This window comes from Echinops telfairi, unplaced genomic scaffold, assembly GCF_000313985.2.
Source record: "Echinops telfairi isolate 266 unplaced genomic scaffold, ASM31398v2 ScPeMD7_5;HRSCAF=22, whole genome shotgun sequence".
In the NCBI taxonomy this organism is placed as follows: domain Eukaryota; kingdom Metazoa; phylum Chordata; class Mammalia; order Afrosoricida; family Tenrecidae; genus Echinops; species Echinops telfairi.
The window spans coordinates 31751865-31761174 of NW_022103901.1; the positions used below are offsets into that span (position 1 = coordinate 31751865).

The 9310-nt window shown below is 50.0% G+C and overlaps 4 non-coding genes across 4 annotated transcripts; all 4 read left to right on the forward strand.

The window, feature by feature from the left end:
- Positions 1-584: 584 nt before the first annotated feature.
- On the forward strand, positions 585-656 carry TRNAP-UGG. The gene has a single exon. It is a non-coding gene; the product is annotated as a tRNA-Pro (tRNA).
- A 3076-nt stretch (positions 657-3732) lies between these two features.
- TRNAP-AGG lies at positions 3733-3804 on the forward strand. The gene has a single exon. It is a non-coding gene; the product is annotated as a tRNA-Pro (tRNA).
- A 1669-nt stretch (positions 3805-5473) lies between these two features.
- Positions 5474-5546, forward strand: TRNAK-CUU. The gene has a single exon. It is a non-coding gene; the product is annotated as a tRNA-Lys (tRNA).
- Positions 5547-6271: 725 nt separating this feature from the next.
- On the forward strand, positions 6272-6343 carry TRNAP-CGG. The gene has a single exon. It is a non-coding gene; the product is annotated as a tRNA-Pro (tRNA).
- Positions 6344-9310: the final 2967 nt, after the last annotated feature.

The window sequence follows — 9310 nt, forward strand, 5'->3', positions numbered from 1 at the left end:
GAAAGCTCCCTTAATGGATTTCTTGTATAAGATCACCATCTCAGACTTGCTTCTGGGGACCTTGTTTTAGGACAGTTGGCACCCAAAGTCGCGGGATTCTAGAGGCCAGACTGAGGACGGGAGTCTAAAGTTGCTTGGCGGGCCGGCCGGCTGGCTGCTGGCTAGAGGGCGGCCCCTGCAGGCTGTGGCTGTGCGATCGTGCAGACTTGCTCCTGGGTCGAGCTGAGACGCAGCAGAGGGAAACGAACGAGGGGCAGGCTCTATCTTAGGCGAGCGTGCCTTTAACTGAGGACAGGAGCTTTCCTCCGCGGGGCGATCCAGGCTCTTGTTCGGAGAAGGGGGGTCCTATGTTGAGTGCTATTGGAAAGGTCCCACTTGAGCCGCTTAGATGGGCTGGAGGCCGAGGGGTCCTCGCGTTGCAGGCGGGGTGTTGGGGAGCTTCTGCCCTGAAGGTCTGGCCCCTGCAAACCCTCCTCCTTTCTTAGAATGGAAACCGAAACTTCTCTCCAGCTGCGCGCCCAGAGGCCAGAGGACGAGGGTGGAACCTCGGGCACAGGCCACCAAAAGAGCACCTCTCTCGGGGTGGCTCGTTGGTCTAGGGGTATGATTCTCGCTTTGGGTGCGAGAGGTCCCGGGTTCAAATCCCGGACGAGCCCGTTTTTTTTTTTCCTTTCCTAAAGTCCGTTTACTCTTCCGGGTATCCCAGCTCAGACGGCTCCCGAGATGGGGTCCCCATTGTCCTGGGTGCGCAAACTAGCCCGTTACGGCCCGCCGGCCATCTCGCTGCGGCCTGATGTTTGAATTTGGTTAATTTAAATCGTCGTTGCTTTGTTTTTTATTTCACGTCCTTCCTTGCAATCCCTTGAAGGGCACCGCTCATCCTTTCCCCCGTGTCTCGGGTTTCTCTCCCGAGTTCCTTCCTAACCTTCTGAACTTTGTCCTTGGGTAAGGACAGGCCTTTGGATCTCAGTCCCCTTTGTGAAAAGATGACCAAGTCACTCCCCACGCGCCCGGGGTACTGGGAGGAAGCTTGGAGAACTCAAGGGGAAGAGGAGTCGCTGCAGGGGTGGGGTGGCGTCTCTTTGCTGCCCGTGGAGGCTCGTCCCCCAGGTCTGAGCACGCTGGCTGACCTTCGTGTGCCGCGGGGCCGCGTCCGAGTCAGGGTTCTGGGGGCTTGCGGACCCCTCAGGGGACCTGCCCGGAACTGTCCCCTGATGGGGCGCGCGAGTCGCCTCTTCCCCGTCTCCTGGTCCTCTCGTTCATTTGCAAAGACCCGTGCGGGGACATGGCTGGGCGACAGACCCCTGCCATCTCCTTTTCCTGCGCCCTAAACCCCTGAAGACCCCCGTCCCACTAAGAAGAGACCACTACAGCCTCCACTGAAAGCCGGGCCCTTTCTCAGCGCTGTCTCGTCTCTCCCTCCCCACTCCATTCCCTGGGTTCTCGGGGTGTACGCCCAGGTCCAGGTGGGGGCCCACCACCACGTGTCCGGTGTGTGGACAGTGGACAGTCCCTGCGGCAAGTACCGGTCCGGAGCGACGTTTTACTCTCCTTTCCTTTTCAAGCCTCAAAAGAACGCATATTTTGCGTTGTCTCGTGTTTTAGGGGCACCAACTGGTGTCCTCCGCCCCTGGGCTGGTCAGTGGGTGGGACAGAGTAGGGGCCAGGCATCGTGGTCCCAGATCCCAGCTGGTGCTGAATGAGCAGAAAAACTAAGAAAACTCACTGCTATGAGGTCAATTCTAACTCATAGCAACCATATAGGACAGAGCAGAAGTTCTCCTATGGGTTTCTGAGAGTATAAATCTTTTAAAAAAATAGTTTATCCACATGACACACAATTCAACAATTCAGTCATATCAGGAAGAGTTGCTCAATTGTCACCATATTCAATTCTAGAACATTTTCTTCTTCCTTGTACTCATTGTTATTCATGTAATTAGTTTTTTTCTAATTGTGGCAAAAATATTCACAACAGGACATTCTCCAATTCCACAACACCTACTGGTATAATTTAGTGTTATTGATGGTAATCTCCGTGTTGTACAACGATTATTGATATCCTTTTCCAAATTATTCTGCCGCCCTGGAAATGAACTCAATGTCCCCTACGCAGCACCTCATCTTTCTCCGTCACTGTGGTCGCCATTGGTCAGGTTTGGTTTCTTTCTTTTTTTCTTCTTCTTTTATCCCCTATGGTTTTCTTGACAGAGTATTCACATAGCATACACGTCCATGTTAAATCACTTTTAAAATGAGTTGTATATACATCATCACAATCAATTTTAGGGCTCCATCTCCCTCCTGCATTCATTGTTTGCTCCCCAAATCTCCTCTCCCTCACTCTCCCGCCGCATCCCCACTAAACCACTGCATCAGTTATTTTATTATCTCTATGCTTGTCCTCGTTCTGTGCTTCAAGAACTGGGAAACCCAAGAGAGACAATAAAAAACAAAACAAAGTGGCAATAATAAAATAATAACATAAAGATAAAAAATACAAATAATGAGTAAGAAAGGCAAGACGACTGTCAATATTTTTAAAACCTGGGAAGAAATTTTGGGAAAAGAAAAGAAAAAAATTTTAGAACAAGCAAGAAATACTTGAGCCTGGAACAAACTCGGATTGTGTCAAGAGGGAGGTCAACTGACCAAGTATCGAGTTTGATCCAGCATAGTCACGTTTACAATGATCTCTGACAGCAAAGCTGTTCGTGTAAATCTTTATGGGAGTAGAAAACCTCATCTTTCTCTTTAGTAACCAGATAGGGCCTGGAATTGAGGATGGCTGTGTAGGTGGCTCAGAGGACCAGGAAGTAGTGTCCTAGGGTGGCAACTCAGGTCTCCTCTGAATTTACACACACACACACACACACACACACACACACGTTCAAGCCAGTGACCTGCTGGCCTGGGAACCCAGAGGTGGGTCATGGGAGAGGGGGAGTGGCGAGTCCTTTCCTCTGTTAGAGGTCCAGGACTGGGTGACCTTGAGTGTGTAGGGCCCCCAGGCAGCATGTTGGGCAGGGCCGCCAAGGGAGTGCATGCAGGGTCTCCTTTACTGGAGTGTCAGGTAAGTGGAGGCGGGTTAGGAGCCTTGGGGAGCTGAATTGTCTTCAATAGTCTTATCTGGAGAGGATGGGACACCCCTAAGCCTAAGGTCTTCGTTCTCCAGGGACAGAAAGGAGAGTGGCAGAGTGGTTGGGCACCAGGATCGGCTGGGAGGAGCTAAAGACAAAGACAAACCCCTCACTGCCATCCAATCCATTCTATTCATAGTGACCCTAGGGGCCAGGGTAGAGTTGCCCCTGTGGCTTTCTGAGCAGAAAGCCCCTTCTTTCTCTTGAGAAGCGGTTGTTAGTTTCAAACTGCTGACCTTGCTGTTAGCAGCCCAACGTGTAACCCAAGGAATAATAAAAATAAACCAAACTCACTGCCGTGGAGTTGATTGCACCTTATGGTGACCCTATTGGACAGGGATGAACTGCACTGTGGATTTCCGAGACTCCTAACAAATAACCCAGCTGGAGGGCTGCCTCTCTGGAGTCGTCCTGGCAGATGATGCTGAAGCTTCTCATCTTTTCTTCTCTGGGCTCCTGAAACAAATGTGTTTCTGGTTCCACATTGGGCAATGGGACGGATACTGTAAAGCTGGGATTATTCTAGACCAAACAGGCCTGAGCTTTTGCACGAACTCACCAAGGTTTACTAAAGAGAGTAATACTACATGTAGGCTCGTTGGTCTAGGGGTATGATTCTCGCTTAGGGTGCGAGAGGTCCCGGGTTCAAATCCCGGACGAGCCCGGCTTTTAGCCTTTGTCCGAGGTTTCGGCACCACGGAGAGGATGGCAAAAGACAAATGACACAGCTCCGGGAAGAACTGTGAGCCTCCGCAGCTGGCTTCAAGTCTCTACAAGACAGAGAGAGCAGCATCCAGCGAAGATGACCAAATCCCCTGTACAAAGAGACACCTGACATGGGGCCCAAAGCCAGGACTCTGAGCTTAAGAGCCGCATGCCCCATCATAGACCAATGGACCTGACCTTTGTAAGTGAAACAAAGACACCAGAAAAGGTCCCAAAGCCGATTGTGGCAATGATTGCATAACTCTTGATCAGCTCGAACTATTGAATTGTGTGATATGTTAATTATAGCTATTTTTAAAATGCACATACACAAAGACCTCTTTAAAGTATGAAGAAGAAGGATGTTACTTTAAGGACTAAGGTTCGCCTGCCTCAAGCCACAATATTTTCAATTGCGTCCTGTGCATGTGAAAGCTGGACCAAAGAAGAATCGATGCATTTGAATTATGGTGCCAGCAAAGAATATTGAAATTACCACGGCTGCCAAAAGGACAAACAAACCTGTCCGGGAAGAAGTACAGCAAGAATGCTCTCTAGAGGCAAGGATGGCATACATCATCTCATGTACTCTTGGACATTTTGTCAGGAGAAACAAATGAAAGACCTCATGCTTGGCAGCGAAAAAGAGGAAGACCCTTGAGAGATTGACACCGTGGCTGCAACAATGGGCGCAGACATAACACTTATGAGGATGGTGCAGGACTGGGCGAGTTGCGTTCTGTTGTATATAGGATCGCAACCAATCTATGTGTCGGAACCAAGTGGACAGCACCTAACAATTACAGGAGGATATAAATTTGGGAGGGAAAAAAGAGGGCTCGGCTGAGATTTGACCAGTGACCTCTTATACCCTAAGGGAAACGCATAACCCTAGACCAAAGAACCCCCCCCCCCCCAACCCACCCACACACACGTGGGTCCCCTGCTCACGGATTAACCTCAGGTCCCTCTCATTTCCCCAGTCCTTCGGCAGGATTTCGGATCGCAGCCAGGGGGGCGCCCGTCCAAGGCCAGAGGGCAGGTCTAGGCGAGCAATACCGCCGTATCAGCATCAAGGTCTTGGGACTGCAACTCTGGGGTTCCCGCCCTCCTGGCACTCTGCGCCCCAGAAACCTGAGCCTCAGTATGGAGGGAACTCGCCCGCTCCGCTCCCCTCTCCACCGCCTGGGCATCCCCGCAGAACTGGCGCCCCGCTGGGACAGGTCTTGGGACGTCCCAGGGTGGGAGGGGGGTGTTGGCGGTGAGCAAAGCCGGCATAATCGGAGGTGGTTGGGCGCTGATTCCTTTGAGTAGAGGTCCCGAGACCAAGCCGGGTCGTCCCGAGCCCCTCCATCAGACCCATCAGACCCTGGCTTCCACTTGCCACTCGATCTGTGTCTCCGGGCACACACCCTCTCCCGAGGTCCCCAATGTTTGGACCTAGCTGTGGCGCCCCCTCACTGTCCACTACGCTGAAGTTCTGGAAAGTGGGGCAAGGGGTTATATTGGATGAGATGGGCAGAGAGCCTTCAGTTTCGCCACACTTTGACCAGATTGTCCCAGTTCCCTCTGTCACGGCAGCCACTGGAATCTTCAAAGAATTTTCCATTAGCAAGTGTTTTGTACAAGCCCGGCTAGCTCAGTCGGTAGAGCATGAGACTCTTAATCTCAGGGTCGTGGGTTCGAGCCCCACGTTGGGCGCAAATTTTGTTAAAGTCAGCAGTTGAACACCACCAACACCCGCCTCTCAGATGGAGAAAAATGCTTCCTCTTACAGACCCATCTGTTGCATGGCTGGACTTTGGGGGCTTAGCGTTGGCCTGTAAGTTGCAACGTTGTCAGTTCAAAACCAACAGCTCCTCTGGGAGAAGGAAGAGGTTTTGGACTCCTTAAAGAGTTACAGTATTGGGTTATGATATCGATTCGTTGGCAGTGGTATTTTTAAAAAATTGTTTGGCTGAAAATGGCCCACAGGCTGAGTTCTGCTCCAGGTCTGAAGGGGGGCCGAGGGGCATCGTTTCCGGACCATCTCCTTTTGCAGGAACAAGAGGACCAGCGCCTTCCCCAGCGAGGCACTAGGATTTCCTCCGGGCCGGCCCGCGTCTCTTCCCTACTGCCCCGCCACAACTGCCCCCATTGCCGCAGCCCGAAGCTCGGGACCCCTTGGGATCAATTGTTCCCCGCCTAGGTGACCTCCGGCTCACGAAGGCACTTCATGCACCCCACTTTCTGTCCCCCGCTCGGATGAGGCTGAGCGGTTCGACCCGTTTCCTGCCTCTCTTTTCTCGCTGGGGAGGGGGTGGGTGGGTGGGGTGCTTCGCGGCTATGACCCCGGTGTCCGTGCGCTACTTGGCTCCGAGAAGGAACTCCATCAGAATGAAGTTGAGTCTGTGGGGACCAGGATGGGGAGACCGGGCCACTCGCGCGGCTCGTTGGTCTAGGGGTATGATTCTCGCTTCGGGTGCGAGAGGTCCCGGGTTCAAATCCCGGACGAGCCCAGGGTCGGTTTATTTTGTCACTTTTGCACCCTCCTGCCGGAATCATTTGACGCATGGGGACTTGCGGAGCTCAGAGTTCCGTCCTTGAAGGGTCCGCTCTGTCTCCCCTCTGTGTCCAGTCTTGTTCACGCCTGTCCAGCTCCTCTAGCGCCCAGTTACCTCAGGAGGACCCAGCCTGTCTCCTCTGCGGCGCAGAATGGACACCCAGAGGCGTATCTCCGGGAGGGCAGGAATGGGACATGCCCTGGGCGCCCCTGAGGATTTTCCAGCTATGAGAGATCGTTCAACAAATAACTATCACCAGCTACAAGAGCTCATTCAACAAGTAACTTGCCTATTTGGGAACTTCAAGGCCGACTGTGATCTTGCTCCGCTGCAGGTAGACGGAGAAGAAATGGGAAAGGATAGCTACTTGTGTCCCTCAGAGACCTGTTGCGATCTCTGAAAGCCGGAAAGGAGCGGCTGTGTGCACCTGTCATTTGTATGTAGCGCCATCTTGTGTTCATTGAAAGAAGATCACAACCTTGACTCGCATTTTGAACCGAGAGGGTGGTAAAGCCAGGCGTTTTGGACAAGCGCTGTTTTCTGAAGCTCTACCTATGCGGCCGGTACTTCCATGGGCAGAGAAGACTGCAACATATGCTACAGGACAAAACACCTCCCTGCCCTACACCGGCCTCACAGTCGTTACTGTGGGTAAGCATACTATTGCCGCCACTGGGTCAGTCCATCTCCTCCAGGGTCTTCCTCTTTATCGTTGTCCGTCAACTTTACACCGAGCTTGATGTCTTTCTCCACGGATGGTCCCTCCTGATGACATGTCCAAAGGACGTGAGACAAAGCCTCTAAGGAGCATTCAGTCTGTTGTTCCTCCAACACAGATTGGTTCATCCTCTGACAGTACAAAGTATATTTAATATTCTCTTACAAAATCATTTTATTGGGGGTCCGTACAACTCTTATCACAATCCATCCAGCCAGCCATTGAGCCAAGCACATTTGTACATTTGTTGCCATCATCATTCTCAAAACATTTGCTTTCTACTTGAGGCCCTTGGTATCAGCTTCTCATTTTTGCCCCTCCCTCCCTGCCCGTCCTCCCTCACGAACCCTTGATAATGTATAAAATTTTTTTTTCATGTCTTACAGTGTCTGACGTCTCCTTTCACCCAGTTTTCTGTTGTCCGTCCCCCAGGGAGGGGGTTATATGTAGATCATTGTGACCGGTTCATCCTTTCTCCCCCCCCACCTTACCCTTACCCTCCTGGTATCCTATTCTCATTATTGGTCCGGAGGGGTTTATCTGTCCTGGATTCCCTATGTTTCCAGCTCTGATCTGTACCAGTGTGCATCCTCTGGTCTAGCCAGATTTGTAAGGTAGAATTGGGATCATGATAGTCGGGGGCTGGGGGTGAGGGAGAGGAAGCATTAAAGAACTAGAGGAAAGTTGCATGTTTTATTGGCACCCTGACTGGCTCCTCTCCTCCCTGAGACCCTTCTGTAAAGGGATATCCAGTTGCCTAGAGATGGGCTTTGGGTCCCCAATCTGCACTACCCCTCATTCGCAATGATACGATTTTTTGTTCTTTGATGCCTGATACCTGATCTCATCGACACTTTGTGATCACACAGGCTGGTATGCTTCTTCCATATTTATTATTCTTACCCAACACCATATTAAAGCACCATTTCTGTGGCCAGACCCAAGAACCCGCTGAAGGTTATTGAAGACAAGGCCAAACTCTGTTCCCAATGTTTTGGCATGGCCTCTGGGTCCGTCAAATGTCTGAGATTCCAACTCAAAGTCTCTGGCATTCTCTTTCCTAAATAATTTAGACCAGCTGGAGGGTGCGAATAACATAGCTCAAACTCAAAAGATTGCCTTCACATTCAACCACCAGGACTCTGGCTTTGCCTTGGAGAGCCAACAAAACAAAATATTACGGGTTTTCTTGTTAGCTCAGTTAGTAGAGCATGGGTCTTTTGATTTCAGAGTTGGGGGTTTGAGCCCTGCTTTGGGTGCATTGTCAACCCCCAGGGGTCATAAAAACATCTGGTTTCTTGTGTTCTGAGGCAGTTTCTTCCCTTCCTCTTCATATTTAAGACTACGACCTACCATGAATTGATATCTCTGTATGATGTGAGGTAGGGCTTAACATTTAATTTTTTTTTTTTTGAGTCAGGACTGTATATTTAAAAGACGGTTTCACAAACCAAATTCAAATGGTTCTATTTCTGGAAAGTTTTGTTCCATGGTTTCCTTATGTTAAAACCAAGTTAGCTTTATGATAAATTTGACTTCCTGGAGTGTATAGATTCCCTTGACTTGTTTTAATTCTTGTTTGCATTTCCATAAAGGAGGTCTGGTGGCACATGAGGTTAAGTGTCCCAGGTTCAAACCCACCAGCCTCTCTATGGGAGAAAAGTGAGGCTGTTTGCTCTCTTGGAAACCCTAAGGAGAAGGTCTACTCTATCCTGCTGGATCACTAAGAGTCGGAATCAGCTTAATGACAGTGAGCTTGGTGGTTTCACTTGCCAACATTAGACTCAGCTTGTCAATTCACACAAAAATAGCAGCAAGGATTTTGATTTGAATTCTTCTATTGATCAGTTTAGAGTGATTTGACATCATTACAAACATTGAACCTTCCAACTCGTGGTCATGCTATATTCTTTTTAAGTTTTTAAAAAACTTACCATAGTAATGTTTTATACTTATTTCAGATAGGCTTTGCACCTTTCATCACAATTTTTTTCTGGGTATTTGATGTTTTGGATGCTAATATAAATTACGTTTGAGTAGAATTTTCTATTTTTTCAGATCTATGAAAGGCAATTGATTGGGTCTCAGGGAGGAGACGAGCCATTCAGGGTGCGATGTAACAACGATGAGAAATACAACTTTCCTCTAGTTCCTAAATGTTTCCTCCCCGCTCCCACTACCATGACTCGAATTCGACCTTGCAA